Source organism: Bombus bifarius, unplaced genomic scaffold (assembly GCF_011952205.1).
Source record: "Bombus bifarius isolate JDL3187 unplaced genomic scaffold, Bbif_JDL3187 scf7180000007984, whole genome shotgun sequence".
NCBI classification, from domain to species: domain Eukaryota; kingdom Metazoa; phylum Arthropoda; class Insecta; order Hymenoptera; family Apidae; genus Bombus; species Bombus bifarius.
In genome coordinates this window covers 181,737-198,302 of record NW_022884367.1, presented here as the reverse complement: position 1 = coordinate 198,302, position 16,566 = coordinate 181,737, and the positions used below count along the sequence as shown (strand labels likewise).

Sequence of the window (16,566 nt, the reverse complement as noted above, 5' to 3'; positions counted from 1 at the left end):
TTTTGATCAAAGATGAAGCCAATATTAATCTAATTAAACAAATTTATTAAACGTTAGAAAATAAAGAATCTCTGAATAAAGATACCATCATGTCTAAGAAAGCAACGGTTTCAACGTCGGAGTTAACTTCTCGTCTTCTCCGATTAACAGGTCCATCATCGCCAAAAGTTCTCAAAACTTTCGATCCTCTTCTCTTATAATATTTGCGAAGTTTTTAACTTTTACCGAGGAATCAGTGTTCCGCTATGAAAATTTCATATCGCTGGCAATTCGCGATATCCGCTCCCGTGTTACGTATCAACGGACCTAGCTGCTGTGCATCTGGAAGTCCAATTGGTTGGAAACGCGTGTACACTGTACACAAGCGAATTTTCAACGCGTTTCAGCGACTACGAAGCCGAAGTTTGAGGCGTGTCGAGCGGAAACCGTGAACGAACCACGTTAGCTGGGAAATATTCTGGTTTTATATGGGCGGAACGACGTTTCTGCGTTTCGCCAGGGCGAAAGGAAACGAAATGAAAAAGAGGAACGATCGTCGTTTCGTTGGAAAACAAGATTTTCCCTCCGCGCTTTGGTTCAACCCCGTTGCTTTATCATTTTTTTCATCCGGAATATGTCTAGCAGAGACGATTACAGAGTTCGAATTAATATGAAGGATATTAAAATACTACATACGATTTCGATTAAGCAAGCGCTGTTCAACGTTAAACGTTGAAACGCAATTTTAGATTGCTATCGAATTTTTTTTTTCGAGATTTCACTTGCAACAGACTTTTACTGTCAAAAAGTTTATTGCTGTTTCCAGGAGATGCTTGGAGAGTTATTACTCTCAGAAGCGAGCTAACTTTTCTACAAAACTTTGATGTTTTTGTTAATTATGAAAAATTCGTAATTTTTATAGCTTTCTTTATTAAGGAGCTCCTGCTATAAATTTAAAAGAATAGTTAGTTCCGTGATTCTTAGCCAATTTGGAAAGTAGTTCATTGTTTATAAAATCTGACATTTCTTCGAGATTTATTAATTTTTCTTTAGATTTCTTCCGGTAATTCTGCTAGGAAAAATTCTTAATAATAACAATCAATAGATAGCAACCATATAAAAATGTAGCAATTTCTTTCGGTAATTCTCCTGAATAAGAAATTTTCCAAAGTGTTCAAGTTATGACGTTAACGATTGAACATTAAAAGATATAATTTATTTTAATAAATCTACTAAAAAAAAAATTCTTTTAAAATAACTAACGTTCGATTAGCCGGAGTAGATGTCATCGCTTATAAATTGTCCGTCTCTTTTTACCCGGCATTTTACAGATATCTCGTTCTCCCGATATTCTGTTTCGCTAGGCCGATCCAATTAAGCTCTTGCAGCTAGTTAATGATGCTCTCTTATTAATCCTATAAAAGTGAAGCACGTGTAATGAGCAGGCGCCAACTCCGCGAAATTAATATTACTGACGACTGGCCGCAATAAATCAACTTTTACGACAGAACTCAAATAAACGTCCCGAGGAGAACTTTAAATTAAAACTTGCACCGCCTCGCAAGCTCTCTTCAGCTGCTTCTTTCCGCCTCTGTGTCCGTTTTACCTGTCCCTCGTAAATCGAGCAGAGCCACTCGACTATCGAGAAAGAGAGTATCACGGAGATGAGGAAACGATGTGATATTCAAATGTTTGGGGTTGTGACGGTATAGGGATGGAAGTTTGTTCATTTTCTTTATTTTGGATTCTGTTAGGCAATGCGGAGAATAATTTGATCGGTTGAAAGATATTTTTATTCGATATACGATTATTAAGCGTTTGATGTTCATACAAATTTATATCTTTTTGGTTGATATATTACTATTAATTTTTAGAAACTCTCCATGGAAGTAAGTAATATTTGAGAAAGCTACGAATATAATATAAAATACTGATCAGAAATTATAATACACACGAATATTACAAAATCGAAAGGTAATATAAAATCTGATTTACTTGGCAGTATATTAAGAATGATCGGTTCAGACAGCTTATGCTTAAAGATAATAAAAAGAAAACTACGAAAAGCAGGTGAAATTCTAATAAAACCAAAGCCCATTTGGCTTAATGTACACTTTCAGAAGGTTGTAAAATGCATTGGGAATGTAGAAAGTACAGAAATATGGTACTATTTCAAAGTACATACTTACTAATGAATCGAAGAAAAGAACCTTTCACTTTTCTCGAAGAGACCATTTAAATAGTCGTTTGGTTTCCTAAAGGAAACTAATAATACTGGCAAATTTTAAGCTTTTATTATTAACATCCATTTATACACTTTCATTAATGTAAATTCATCAACATCAATTTCAGAATGAGAACTATTTTTGACTAGCTGACATTTCTTTTCGAACGAAAATGGAATAAAATTTATTGCCTACGATATATTATTGCTTCTTGGACAATTACTGGCATATTAACCTACTTAATATAGATTGAATATTAGAAATTTAGGATTGCAATATTAATCCTTTAAGAAACTGCTAATTACCTTTATGTATTTGTTATAAATTAGTATAATCTACGCTATATACAGGGTGGTTGGTAACTCGTGATACAAGCGGGAAGGGGGTGATTCTACGCGAAAAAAGAAGTGGAAAATATAGAATAAAAATTTTTCGTTTGAGGCTTTGTTTTCGAGAAAATCGACTTTGAATTTCCGCTCGGTACGCGTACACTTCATCACGTCTCGTTATAACGGATCTCACTGTAGATCGTTGTCTCGATGGAAAAATTAAAAAAAAAAATTTTTATTCTATATTTTCGACTTCTTTTTTCGCGTAGAATCACCCCCTTTTCGCTTGTACCACCAGTTACCAACCACCCTGTATATAAGAAGATTAGCCAAAATCTACAACGTTTCTATGTTACGTTCTTATGTAACTCGTAATCGTTTGTATAATTTCATATTATAACGTAATACGAAACTGAAGGTACAACAAACAAAAATTTTCTTCTTTGTGATGAAAAATATATATTCCATGTTAATTTCGTTACCTTTTCATTCAACATTTAGTGGATTTTCCTTTATTCTTAATTATCTCTGTTAATTCGTTGGGTACACTATCCACCAACTTATTTAAAATTTCGCTACGAACATTCGCCCAGGCGAATTTTATTCTTTTTTAAGTTTAACGATATTTTCTACAGGTGGGTTCTCCCGATCGTAAACTTTTCTTGTTAGAATTCTCCGCAAGTTCTCGATCGCGTTCAGATCGGAACTCGATGCTGGCTATGATAATAATTCTATTCCGAAATCTTGAAACCACTTTTCTGTGCTAGCGAATGTACGAATAAAAGCATTGCCTTGTTGAAAAATTGTCTTCTTGTGTTCTACTTCAGCCATGAGAGGCAATAATTCACCATGCAACATTGCCTAAAATTTGTAACATCCTATAACGTTCGATTTTCCCTTTTACGAAAACAATTTCACTTGACAAGGTATCTTGGAAATGTTAGAGAAATAACACAAAACATGAGTCTATAATTATTCACAGCATCGTATAAACTAAAATGTTACGCGTTCGTTAATCTCATTTCGTTCAGTCTTTTTCAAGTTCCGACAGCTTCCAACTCGCTTGGAGCCGATCGTATCAAAAAATCTGTCCAGCAAACGAAAGTTATTTCTGCCTTGTGGATTTTTCACATCATTTCTCTCGACAATCTGGAATACTCGAATGCTCCAATAGCTAGTAACCAGCCTCAGACTCATCTACATCTAGAGACAATGTCAAGCTTTTAAAAAGCTGTTGTTCAAAAATAATATTTCGTATAATACACATAGTATATTCGCAAATGGCTGTTCCAAGTGTTCAAATACTTTCGTCAGCAACTGTGCGTGCGTCTTAGAAATCTGGAAATCGCCAAATCCATCGATTCCTCTCGTACACGTTTATCAGAACCCCTGCAAGGTATTTTCGGCACGGTTCTCGATTCTCAACAGTTCGCACGTGTTTACATTCCCCTGAGAAGGCGAGTGACGGCAAGTATCTCGGTGCTACGCGTGCTCGTGCACTCAAATCCAACTACACCCATTGTGTCGAGGTTGCGGAAAGCCGTGTTATCTCGAATAATACGATTACACGGAATAATCGCGTATACCAGACGAGGCCAGCGTACACCAGCAGCTCCATTACATTTATTTCGTCCCACTGTGTTCTGGTCGGGCCGGGTCCGATCTATGGGGAGATTGATACACTCGACGGTAGCGAGTGGCGCGTGACTGGAAATCTATCAGATTTTCACGAGAGACACGCTGTGTGCCTCTTCGAAATGTAACTTGTTTCTCGCTTGATGGTTCCAGTTTCTGGCTTGTCGATATCTTTTACTAGTTTTATCGATATACTCTATTAGAGCAAAGAAAAAGAAGGTAAGATCGTAGATAATAAAAATTGCAGGAACTCCGTACATTTTTCGACAATACAAATATATTTCATACAGGTGTAATTGTATAAAGGTTGATTTTCTTTTTTCGTTTATTATGTTCTTGTTATTGTTTGTTATCTTACGCGTCACTTATCATTAGCTGCGTCAACGGATGGAAATTATAACGATGTCGATATATTGAAATATTCAAAATTTTGTATCGCTGTTTCGAAATATCCGCAATTCGCGATCAATATGTCATAATAATAATCTTGAATTTACAAACACACTTGACGAAATTAGACAGAAGATAATAAATTACCAAAGTTAGAATCGTATGGAAGAATTATAATATTTATACAAATTATTTGCATAACGAATACATAATAAGAATTACGTCAGCTATTTTACTTACCAAAAGCCTCGATAGCCATTTTAGTCGATGCCCGTGGACATGTGTGTACTTAAGTACACGTTTCAGAATTCCACCATCGAATACTTAAGTCCATTTCCGACAAGTTTCAAGAATCTTGATCCCTTAAACGATCTTACAAACCCGATCCATTGTCGAGTTTTATGAACTTGTTAATAAACCTCTCTATTCAATTATCTCCAATGCGATGACTTAGCAATCACTCGCTAATTACTCGTCGGTAGATAACGTCTGCTTTTCAAAAGAAATCGTCGCCGAGAATCGTTCCACTTAATCACGCGACCCGTTCACTTAAATATTCGACCAGTTAAGATTTCGCAACGATCCGTTTCATCTAAAAAGAGGGAAGAGGAGTGAAGTGGAAAAGAGGGTTAAACGTTGATTGTGCTCGTACGGAATAACAAATGGTATAAATTAATTGTATAAATTGTGCCAGTCGTGAGATAAGTCGATTAATTTCGTCTTATTTTGGCAATCCTCGTGATGCAATACTCGTGTCCCTCGATTAAACAGGTTGTCAAGATGCCATCATGTTTTACTTTTTTAATTCTCCAAGATGAAAAAAGGAACATTTATTCGCTGCCTCTTTGTAATTTGTTCTGACGTTTTGTAATGGCTGATGCTTTCGAAATTATTTCTTTAACGACTTAAACTGTAATTAGAGTAAAAAATACAAAGATACACTGGCCATGCGTATGCACCGTACCTTATTTTCCTCGAGAATTTCAAGACATTTATTAACATCGTCAGTCAGTGATTTAATATTTTAAAACGTATTGGAAAGTTACAAACAATTATCTTTTTCTGGTCCTAACAAATTCGATCTTAAAGCGATTAAAGTTCTTCGGGATCAATAATCTCTGAAACCGACAGAAATTACGTTCCATCCTGATCGACGAAATGGTATCTTCTTATATTCAAAAGCATGTTGTTTTGCATTTTAAAGGAATTGTTATTTGTAAAAAAAATTCTTTCCCATTCGTGTCACTCTCGCGCTAAGAGTACCTACGACATTATGGTTGCTACGAAAGAAAAGGAAACCATTCGATCATCGATCCATTGCTACAACCCCTCGGTCGTAACTTTTCATCCCCCCTCGTTGTATCTATACTGTTGGCCGGCTCGACGAGCAAACTATAACTGGAAATTGAATTAACGTTCGTTATCAGAATTTGTATGTATAACCACCTAAAGACAGAAACTAATACATTGCGTTGTTACCAGCCAATTATCGAGTTCGAGTGTCGTACGATAATACCCGTTCGTATCGCGAACTCTCGGGACGCCACGCACCTATATACAATGCTCACGCTAAACTCTAGCTCTGCGACTCCGTAGCCGAAGACTTGGAAATTCCAGACGAGAAATTACAATTCCCTTACTAACTAAAGGTCTATCCGACCGAACGAGCATTACCCAATTTCGTAACATGTACCTGCTATCCGCCAAACTCGCTACGCTTTGTTTTATCATCGATCCTTGCAATCAGATGTACCTTGTACGGTAAAAGTGTGTGTATCCAAAAATTCTCTGTTTGATTGGTTTAATTTTTGTTTAATTTTTATTAATTGGTAGATCGCGTGCGCTGCTGTTAACGATGAGCAGAGTACGATTTTTCATGCAGATTCTCATTTTGACGAACCTGTTGATGAAATCATTCGCTGAGCGAACAGAGTTTCCATAATCATGAAATTATATGTTAGTGAAAGACAGGTGAATCTTTCGAATGGATTTCAAACGAATTTAATAGAACTATCGAAATAGATGAGACTAGAGTGTTATAGATATTTGAGGATATAAGCGATTTATAAATAAGGAAATTATTTAATATTTTAGTTAAATCTCTGTGAATGAGTAAATAGTCGAAGAAATACGATAATATAACAAATAGATAACTAAATGAAATAAATAACTAATTAGATATGGTGGTGGTTTTCATATAATATACAGAGTAAGACTTTCGTAAATAACTGAATTTCAATTTGTTTGATGTTCTCGATGTTCAAATTATTGGAATCAGTGTGTGTCGAAGGTATCGGAATTATTGCAAATGCATAAACATTTGAAGAAATATAACAAGTCATAATCAAATGTACAACAAATAAACAATTAAAATTAATAACTGAAATTAACAAGTATTTTACTTATTATTAGATATTATTTTATTATCAAATATTTCGAGAAAACTAGAATTCACATGCTGCAGTTTCAGATCTTTCATAAATACCTCTCATGTTATACAACAAATAAAACCATTAATTACCTGAACCAATATTAAAGTATATCATTTAATATACTAATTATCGTGTATCTAATTATATTCTGTTAACGAAAGCACAAAAATTACAATTTATTTTCCGCGCTTCTGACCGGTCTTTATCTGGTCGTCGTTCAGTTTATTTAATTGTAGAGAAAGTAACAACAGTGGAAAAGAAGAAGAAGAAGAAGGCCACGAAGAAAAAATCGGGGGCGAGTTATTAACGCGCTTTTTAAGTATCCTTCGCGCTCACACGAAGGAGCGTTCCTGAGAATAATTAAGAAGGCTGAAAGGTAAATTGAGCGCAATTATTATTATTACGCGGCGAGAACACGTTAATTTACAGCTGGTAGCTGCACGAACTTCTTCCAGACGAGCCGCTCCGACAGGTGTTATTTAATAGATCAATTAGAGCCGACTAATTAAAGCGCTTTATGTTAATCGATAATCGCTTTCCTTTGATTAACGCGTCCCTGCGATCATCGCTTTCATCCCCCGAGCGAGATTCTCGATTTATTTCGAAGTTGGCGCGAAAGCGAGAAAAAAAGGAGGAAAAAACGGAAGATGAAGGAGCATCCAATTGAAAACACAGTCTTTAATTTCTGTTAAAACCTTCAAACCCGACTTTATTCTCCACCCTTCGTTTATATAATTAATATCGCTCGCGTTAATTGCGATGAAATCTTCAAAGTGGCCGCTTTTACAAATGTTACGCGATATTTATTTTCTTTAACGCGTTGAGCTTGTTCGTTTTTTCAATACAATTGGTTGTAAACCTATATTTATTATACCGAAAAATTCCTCTAACTTTTAATTTCATCTACTTTTTATCGACTACGTTCAAGGAAGATCGTTTAATTGAAATACGTGATAAATTAAATTCTACAAGATTCGAAATAGATCTATGCAAATTGCATAGTCAAAATACATAGTGAAAATATAAATCTGCGAAAAAGGAGGATATTGATACCTCTTTTTTTTTCAAGGACGATGTAAGCATAGAAGGAGATACATACACGCAATTAAATTGTAATTGAAAGTGTTTTTCACTGTGGAGTAGAAATCCGTTGGTCTTCTAATCTAATAAATGCCGCAACTGTGTAAAATTCCGAGCATTTCGATTAACAGACAGACAGAAAGACAGAGAAAAATGCTGTGAAACATTCTTTTTCAGAGAGGATAATCCTGTTCGTTTGCGAGTATCTAACAGGGCGAATTTATCGCAACGCTGCCAAACGTCATTAACTACCAATTTCGTGCAAAACGGGTTAAATAGTTCGGCGAGATTCTCTGAAAGCACCTTTCACAACGCGCACATTTCATTTACTGCAATTTACTACGAAATCCGTATGAAAATAATTTTCAAACGTCGCTAAATGTAGTTTACGATAATACAGGGCCCGCACGCCGACAAAAGTTATCAAACAGCATTAACGTCTTCTATATACCGATTTCATATCGCCTGCGCAATTTTACGAGTGAGTGAGCAAGAGAGAGAGAGAGAGAGAACATTTTCGACATTTTCGGGTAAAGATGAAAAAATGAAATGGCCAAACCGTAAATAGGTAATGGAGAAAACCCATTCGTAAAGAATGGAATAGGATGAAGATGAAGAAATAGGTGTATTTCCCATGTGGCAAAAGTATTGTTGTTCGTCCATATACGCTACCGGAAGAATTTATTGCGTCAGAAAAATATTCATTATTTTTTAAAGGTAGAAACTTCCGAATAATTACACTTTCTATCGACTGTAACAATTTCTGTCTATTCTTTGACGAATAAAAATTGGTTGTTCTAGTGTTAATAATCAAAGTATTTCAGAGTATACTTAAGACAAATACCAGGAAAGGAAATTTTGCATATATCTATTTAAAATTTATGATATCGACTATTCTTGAAAATAGTAGAAAAAGATTGTATCAGATTTACGACGCAAAGGGTCATCCTCATTCGCTAATTATAGCTATCATTAAAGAACATCATTGTTCAATCGTCTATTACGTTTAAATATATCATAGTAGAATGAAGGAAATAGAAACTTCACATTTCGTATCGTCGCTACAAAACAAAGAGATACTCGATAAGACTTCTGCTTTTCGAAAGATCAAATAAAAGATGAACGGATCAGAGGATGTCGATGTTAGCCAAGAATATTCGAAAACCAAGTTATGGAACCTGCGTCAAATTATCAGACGTCTGTTTCTCGATCATTAGTTTTGGCTGTTCCCGGACTATACGCGGCTGTTCGTATCGCCTGCACGTGACTTTGGTCTCGTGCAAGGTCTGCTGGGTCCATGCAAGGCACTGTTATAAAGGACTATGCCTTGAGACGATAAAAACAAGCACAAGCAACGGCGAGCCATACATTTCTCGAAATAACGTTAACTCCGACGCCGTCCGGCCAGTCACGCGCACCATCAGAGCCTTTTAAATTCGACGTTTCTTCGCGCTTTATCCCCATGACAAGGCAAAATCGCGCAAACACCTTCACTCGTCTCGAGATATGCGTTTCGTACGTTTCTTGCTGGCGTTTCCGTTCGGGACTTCTACGTTTCAGGGTATTCTTTTTGTATACTCTGACGTGGTTATAAATTTAGTTATACCATTTTACGTCATACCATAAATGTTGGATCGCGATTTTTAAAAAATCAATTTTAAGTTTGTCGTAAGGTGGATTTAATACCATTGACGGAAAAAATAAAAAGAGAAACGTAAAGCCTGTAGAAGACTTTTGAATTTTGGAACAGGGAAAGTTAAAATAACAATTGTGTTGCTATTAAGATATGTTTATCTGTTAACAAATATGTAATTTTTCGTTGTTTTAAAATATCTTTATTCTATTTGTAAAAGTATATCTTCATCGCCAGATAAATGTTTAATTATTAAAATAACGAAATAAATCATGTTCGTAGATAATGTTTCCATTTTAATAATAATTTCGTCTCTTTCTTCTGTTTCAGGTAAGACATCATTTAACGAGTCACTAAAAACTCATAAATTACCGGTGAATATAAATAGCTGCTATCAGTAGCTGCTTCGTTCCGCGTTTACCTCGCGAAATATATAACTTCATTAACTCCTACGTAATCACGTAAGTTTGTCGCATTCCTAATTTATTCTTCCAAATGATCTCTCATAAACTGTCGCTGATGCGTAACGCTTTGAGAGCTTATCTTTAATTACTTGCACACACACACACACACACACATACATTTAGCCGTAGTTGCTTATAGACCAAGTTACATACAAAGTTCATAGTTCGTTGCGAGATATAATCCTAAAGATGCATTTCCATTAGCACTTTGAATGATTAAATATCATTGACTCGTGATCTTGCTTTCAAGAAGCACATACAGAAAGCAAGATCTTTTCTTTCGAGATATTTAGTTTATTAAAAATTTGAACTTTTACGAAAGCTTCGAAATAGTTGGGAGATGAACAAGTTTCGTCGTGATAATTTAGAGTTTTAATATTTTTTATATTTCTAGATATTCATTCATCTCTGAAACAAACGCTCGAAAATAAATTTTCTAATTTTAAAGCGATAATATCCACAGTTCGTAAATTTCAAACATAAATCTTCTAACGTCTTAACAAAATTTCCATCGTAAATCAAATTAAGAACGATCAGTGTATTAGAAGTTGCAATGGTAAACATATGAAAGTATGATTTTGAGTAACAGATCAGGAAACCAGACGCAAATGCATACTTAAGTAGATAAGGAGAAACAGATCGTCTTTGGTCGGACACGTTGCACAACCAACTCGCCTACTAATATTCGCCACTCTTTGGATCTTCGCTATTAACTTTATTGTTACTTTGTTGTTAATCGTTTAATAATATCCTTCGCTTCGATGAAACTTTTTATTAACAAACTTTTTAAAATAGTAGAATTCTGAGGTAAATTTTTCTTTGAATTTTTCTCTCTTAGGGAATACGTCGTGATTGCAAACTTTTGACCAGAGATATATAATGATTTTATAATTTTCATACAAAAGATAGTTCGAAAATTCTACATATTTTCGTCGTGAATTATTATGAAAAACTTTCTTGTTTAATTTCGAGATTCTTTTATTCGTATGCCGTATAAAGAAGAATTGTTTTGGCGGCAGCAGAGACAAGGTAAAACGTGTAAAACCTGAAAGGGAAGTTGCGTAGATTATCGCAACGTGCACGTACATCGTCGAACAATGAACAATGACTACTGAGAGCGAGTCATTAGTTGACTCGTGAGTCGCTTGCAAAAAGAATGTAACGTTGCCTTTTCGCGCGCGTGTTTCCTGTTGGAGAAAACGTAAGAAAACGAAACTATTTCTTCTTGTTTATTCTATGTCAAATGACATTCTATTCTCGGTGGACTAAAACAATCTTTTTGAGAAGAAATACACATCTGGAAGAACAAATCTATCTTTAAATAATAAAAAATTGTATAGGTATTCCATTTGAGAAAAAATTAAGGGTGAAAGTGTTTGTACTATTAGAAGTCAACCCTGTAAAGGTCGATCGCATTCGAAATGATTAATTTCTCATTGAATTTAATGTTAAAGTTATCAGAATAGTCAAAACGACCAGTTAGTAATTTATCATGGATGCATTTTTAGAGATTCTTTTTGCTAAGAGCTTGTCTTTCTCTTTCCATTTTCTCATATACCTTTTATTTCCCTATCTTTGGTAACAAGTTCTTCTTACTATGTTTTAGCCTTCGCTAAATCATATCCAGTGCTGAATAAAGAACATAGAAATAAATTAGGTGGGATCACCTTATACTCGAATACTTGAAATCTTCGTATTATAAAATTTCTAGATTTCCCAACAATTTCGAATAATTATCTTTATATTTCGAAAAATCTTTTCAAGTACCTGCCTAATGTTACGTTCTTCCAAATGTTTCCGGAAATTCTACCTATTTGATTACCATTACATGCAAAGAATTTAGCAACTCACTTATACTATCTCAATTCATCACCAGAAATTACTCCAATGTAAAAATGGATCTCAACTCGGGAACAAGGTCAAACGAGACACGTTTATAAGAACGTTCTTCATTGTCTTTATATTCCCATTGTCTTTATATCCATTACTAAAGTACAAACTACTATATGTTACACGTATTACGAAACAGCCTGTATGACCACGAATTCTCTCCAAAGCCCATGGAAACGTCGTTATGTACTTTCATTCATAAACCATCGTTCATTATTCGACAGTTACTCGACAATGTATCATCGATCGATCTTCCCTTTCCACGTGACGTAGTGTCAGAATCTCTCTCGAACGTGTTTAACAGTGATAAAGGATAAATTAAGAAGCAATCACGTTAAAGAAACTGAGTTAGTTGAAACTGCCGCGAGGACTAGAATCGAGACGTACAGTCCTCGTAGGTTCATTTAGTTCGCAGCCTAGTAATTCGCAATCTGCCTTTCGCCTGTTAAACCACCGGCTCCGAGATAAACTTTCAATGAGAGAAAACGCCTAGCCGCAACCTCTTTCTACAGGGTGTCGCTAAGTTTAATATTTGGGCCGGTGATTTTTATATGTTTATGAGAAATTTGAAAGTACGGAGGAAATGATTAGTATCTCCGATTTTTCTCGAACTACAATATGTCGAAAAAGGATATTTGAAAAGGTAACATATCGATAAAGGAAAGAGTCGCGGACAATTTTCTGTACTTTTAATTTTCTATCAAAACTAAACCTAATCTAAGATTCGCGTGAAATTTTTATTGAATTCTATGATTTTTTTCATATTTATTTCTCAATTGATCAATATCTTTCGCAAAGAATTGTTAGTTCTTCGAGCCTTGACGTTTTAATTTTGTAATTGTCGCATAATTTTGAAAACACGAAGAAGGGAACGCACAGATCGTTAATAAAACGCGAGAGAAATGGGAATTTGATGAAAGGGACGTGTTTGAAATGATGTCACTAGATGGAAAGGGCTGATATATTATGGCGTGAACGTATTTCTACGCTGCTCTCGGAAGATTTTGCAATCAATTTTCGTCACATAGTGTTTGAAACACGCTTTATAGGAAAATATTATATTTACCATCAGACTTGTTTATTAAATGGAAAATTAATTAATGTAAACAGGAAACATAACTTATAATCAATAAAATTTTAGCTTAATATTTTTGTTACTTATTTATTGATACTTATTTATACTTCTTGATTTACTTGATTATTTACATTACATCAAAGCAAACTTTTAAAGTATGATATTAATTAATCTACGTATTAGAAAACCAGAAATAAATAGAAGTGGATAAGGAGAAACGGATCGCCTGTGGTTAGACACGTTTCTTAACCAACTTACCCACTAACATATGTCTTCTCTATAACATAGCAATGATATTTTACTTTGAAGATAATTTACGAAACATATATCAATTTATTACATGTTAACTGAAGGACTATTTAAGATGCCAAAGTTATTAAATAATAGTACAAAAATATTCATTTCACAAAAGTGTTCATAAAAATATAAAATTGCAAACACAAACGTAAAATAGCCCACAAAGGACATTCTGTCACGAAACATTTCGTCTACAAACACAAAAGCCTCGACATCGCACGATTATATCAACCAATAATCAAATATCTTCTATGGCACGATTTAACTAAATCCAACATGATCAAACATTTCCAGTAGTAACTTAATCTCAATTCCACTCGATAAATAGAATCGTCAGACTTTTTTTCAACATTTTCCACTTGCTAGTCGTCGCGCCGTTGGCTCACGGGCCTCCGTATGAAACAACGCCACCAGGGACCTGTAATGAACGTAATTTAAAGTCGATCTCGCGGACGTATTCCACGAGTGATGGCGGGGATGGGCACACACAGGTCGTTTGCCGTCTTAGAAACTTCGTTACGTTGGGATGAATATCTCGATTCAACGGGTACGTCGGCAAGTTTCCACGTCGTGACGAAAACTCGCGAAAGTTCTGACATAATACACGCAGCACGCGTAATATGATTTCGGATGAAATTATTGTTTGCGCGAAGACATCCGTCTACCGTCTGTTCAACAGGCATCTCTCCCTCTCTTGACCTCGTTCTATCGTCACAATTCCTTTGAAAATTCGTCTGGTCGGCACTGAACTTCCTCTGACGGCAAATATTTTCCTCTTTTTGTACGAGAAGAGACAAAAGGGACTCGTGAACAAATATCAATAAGTCTGTTACAGCGAGATGGATGAATGAATTTTTTGTTTGAAACTGATATTGGAAAGAATTGAATAAGGATGTAGGAAAAGCGAAAGAAATATCAAAAGAATTGAAAGAATATTTTGCGAAGAAATTTTGAAGGAATTGGAGATATATTCGAAAGGAACTTAGAGGGAATTTATGGAGAATTCGAATGGAATTATGGAGGAATTCAAAGAGTACTTGAAGTAAGGTTCAAAGGAATTAGAATCCTGCTTCGAAAGAATCTCGAGAATATCTGAAAGAAACTTCGAAGGAATTCGAAAGAAATTTTAAGATAATTTCCAAAGTATTGGTAAAATCATAGAAATGTGGTAAAAATTGGGCAGGGAAAATTTTAAAAGATCCCTAAAGAAATTTTAAAGGAGTTGGAAAAATATTTCAATGGAATTTCAATATTATTTTAACTGAATTTCGAAAGAATTGAAAGAATAATCGAAAAGTTTCAAAGAAACTGTACGTGAAGTAGATACATTGATAAAAAAAAATTGATGAAAAAGGGTTCATTTGTGGACAGACACCTCGTGTAATTAACTCATTTAGAAATATGAATAAAAAAACAAATTCTTTTACAAATACAAAATAAATACGAATAACAAAGAACTGAGTTAAAGCTAAAATAAAGATGATGAAAATAAAGACTTATTTCATGGTCAAATTTCTCGTCAAAAGGATGATATAGTAATTTCAATCTCGAGCGTGTCGAACCTGTTATCCTTCAACACTTTTGTACTTTTTCGTTTAGTAACCTTCGCAGTACGTTCGCAAAGCCAGAAGTACGATAGGTTGGGAAGAGAAACGGGATGCAGGAAATAAATCGAAGAGTCGAAAGATCCCAGTACACCGTGAACACTTCCAGTTTCAGAAACTGGAAATCCTTGCCCGCCACCTTGGTCGATCCAGGTTTATGATCGTGTAACCTTGCCTCGATCGAGGAAACGGTTTCGTCAGTGACCTTGCTAGCCAGTTTTCCGCCGAGCGTGTCGGAAATTTGCATTGGAAAACGTTTAGTTCGCCGAGCAGATTTTCCATTCTCTTCAACGACCATCCACTTCGTTATCGATGCAAGAACTAAGACTATTTTAGGATTTACGTAAGTTACAAGAAAGAAGAAGATAAACGAAGTCTTCTTGTATTCTTGGAATTTCTAAACATTCGAGAGATGGTGTTTTCAATCCGTGAAGATCGCAATGCTTCGAAATAAAAACGAGCTGTTAGTATCTTTTCGTTAGTTAGAATGGGAACATAAGTTCTAGTTGTCAAAAGGAAAGTTCATTCAACCGATGCTAATTAATATTCTCAATTGTAATTATCATAGCCCAGTAGTGCCTGTATATCGCTTTATTTCTGGAAATTATTTTATTGTCTGTTCGAGACAAGTATCTTTCCTTGCTTAACCTGAAATGTACGATATTCTCTCGTTGTCTAATTATTATATTAAAGAGTAATCCTGTCTCATAATATATAACAAGTTTCATCATTCTGTGCAAAATTCAAGTTTGAGATTTTAATATGTTGAAGCTTAGGTGACTCGGACTATTCTATTTTGATATATTCGTGGTATTCGAATAATTGAGGCTGGCTATCGTACAATCATATAAAAGTCGCGTACCGAAACTATCGTAACGAGCGATCTACGCGGGAAAATCGTATGAAAAAGCACGTGATAGAAGGACAGGCTGACCATCGATCGATTAAACGATTCAACGGAGAGGCACGCGATAAAGCGTATGATAACGAAATTAACATTCCACGCCGATCAACTAGCCTAGATTATTCGCAATCTCTTACTGCTATGCGTAACCAGCCTTCGAATTTCCAGATCCTCAACCTACTCGCCACGGATGAACGCGTGTTAACACTGCGAGAATTCGCCGTAGGTATACACAGTCATTCAGAATGCGGACGCTTACGCATCTGGTGAAAGGAAAAACAAGCCGCGTGGCCGCGATCGTACGCGATCAAAGATGTACCGACGCGGTACGATGATCTGATAAATAGATTTCTAGAGCTTACAGTTAATCTTCTATAATGGAAACTTTAACAATAGATATCTATTCACTTATTGATGTAATTGGGTGAATCCCATTAGTGTGCATAAGATGAATAGCGTGCGGAATTAGACAGTGAGTAAGATTGGTACGATTTACGAAAGCTCGAGTACTGAAATATTAAAAGTGTTCACAGATCCGATAAAAAAATTGAACGATATACAAAACTCATTAGCACCGACAGAGATTCGGTTAACGAAGTCGGTGGCAGCACGCTCATAAATATACATAA

At 35.3% G+C, this 16,566-nt stretch overlaps 2 protein-coding genes across 4 annotated transcripts in view; one reads left to right on the top strand and one right to left on the bottom strand.

Annotated features, from left to right (window-relative positions):
* The window catches only part of LOC117204811 (tudor domain-containing protein 1), a 308,397-nt gene that overhangs the window by 262,789 nt on the left and 29,042 nt on the right, over positions 1-16,566 (top strand). Inside the window, exon 1 of one of the 3 annotated variants that reach the window (XM_033442571.1) lies at positions 10,142-10,164. The exons of the other annotated variants lie outside the window; for them this stretch is intronic. The gene's annotated coding sequence lies outside the window, so the exon portion shown is untranslated. Of the gene's footprint in view, positions 1-10,141; positions 10,165-16,566 lie in introns of those variants that run through there. 3 annotated transcript variants of the gene reach the window in all.
* LOC117204814 overlaps positions 1-16,566 on the bottom strand; it is a 113,948-nt gene that overhangs the window by 80,875 nt on the left and 16,507 nt on the right. The window lies entirely within an intron of this gene.